Raw genomic sequence first — 1,532 nt, 5'->3', positions numbered from 1 at the left:
TGTGTGTCAACAAGGCTGGCTTCAGCCCATAGATGAATTATACATGTACAGTGAACAGATCTCATATGTGCCGCAGTGTGCAAACAATTCCTCAATCATACTAATTTCACCTAGATTCAATGCTACTTACTATTAGTAGTAGTAGTGTTGTTATAGAAACACTAATAAAGGCACAAGGTCACAGTGGCAAACGGGTGCTTTAAAAAAAAGTGCATTCATTGGAGTTATCAGAAGTATTTTGATCTCTTTACCACTGTATCCTTTTCCCAATTTCATGACTGATTTCATGCTTTAGAGCCCACAATTTAAAATCCCATCGCCCTTAATCCGACCGAGATTAGGGTTTAACGGGGTTTTAACGGGCGACACAACATCTGGCAGTGTGCTCATTTTCAGAATAAAAAGAAATGAAATAGGGACTGTAACATTCCCAATGGTTCGCTTTAGTGAGAATGATCTAACACAGAGCTCAGGCGATGTCGGGATAAAGCGCTGCTACCAAACGGTGTAACCTCCTGCTTTTATATGGGACAAAATCCCCACACACACTCCAACAAATGTAGAAAAATGTCCTGAAAGTTTTACTCACAACACCGGACTTCCGATGTACATAAATGCGCACCCTGTTGCGCACAAATGGGAGAGAAAAACAAACAGAAATCCAAGCAGCGCTGCAGGAGCGCGCACTCGCGTATCCATGCACAGTAGTGTGTGAGTGTGTGGTAAGGAATAAGCGGTTATAGCAGGTTTACTTACCCGCTGAACTGCGGTCTGCTTTGGTGCAGCACCAGAAAAAGCCTTCACACGTCTCACGTAGCGGCTCCCGGCCACCGGCTAAACTCCATCACCAAAAAGCGCACGGCTGGGGGGTGAAACCGGGCCGGTATGTTTTCTTTTGCGCGTAGGAAAAAAAAGTAAAGACCCCGCGTATGAATGAGACCGAGAGAGACTGAGAGAGTGAGAGAGAGAGACTGAAAGAGAGAGAGAAAGCAAACCCGCCGGCGCTCAGACGCGAGTCAAAATCGACGCGAAACACCGTCTCTGCATGGTTCAGGAAAAAAGAATCGACTACGACTGTGAATAAAGGAGTGGAGAGAGTTCACAGACTCGACTGGAAGTGAACTTGCAGCTCCAATGCGCTCACGGTCCAGCTCCGAGCTCCGACAGCAGGATGTCAGAAATGCACAGGGGCCGCTGGAGTGTGTCTCTGCAGCAGCTGCGTTCGAAACAAGGACGCACACAAAACCCGGACAGGACCGGCCAGTGGATTGGACAGAAACTGGAACTGGAGTAATGAGAGTGCTCACGTCCCAACCCCTCACTGTTAAGAACATTAAAGATGCAATCTGTGATTTTTTTATTATTATTATTATTATTATTATTATTATTATTATTATTATTATTATTATTATTATTATTATTATTATTACTTTTTTTTTTAAAGCAGCGTATTTTGTCATATTTGTCAGCTCACATTTCATGGAATAAAATGACTGAAAACATTCACACCTAGGGACAATTTTAAAGTAGCT

General features: G+C 43.7%; 1 protein-coding gene across 7 annotated transcripts in view; it reads right to left on the bottom strand.

The window, feature by feature from the left end:
- LOC132848973 (adhesion G protein-coupled receptor L2-like) overlaps nt 1-1,198 on the bottom strand; it is a 143,727-nt gene extending 142,529 nt beyond the window's left edge. For all 7 annotated transcript variants that reach the window (XM_060875098.1, XM_060875101.1, XM_060875100.1 and 4 more), the window contains exon 1: nt 757-1,198. The gene's annotated coding sequence lies outside the window, so the exon portion shown is untranslated. The remainder of the gene's footprint in view (nt 1-756) is intronic.
- Between the last annotated feature and the right edge of the window lie 334 nt (nt 1,199-1,532).

The sequence above is a fragment of the Tachysurus vachellii genome, chromosome 7 (assembly GCF_030014155.1).
Source record: "Tachysurus vachellii isolate PV-2020 chromosome 7, HZAU_Pvac_v1, whole genome shotgun sequence".
NCBI classification, from domain to species: domain Eukaryota; kingdom Metazoa; phylum Chordata; class Actinopteri; order Siluriformes; family Bagridae; genus Tachysurus; species Tachysurus vachellii.
The sequence above is the reverse complement of the archived record's forward strand: the minus strand, read 5'-3'. Positions and strand labels throughout refer to the sequence as shown.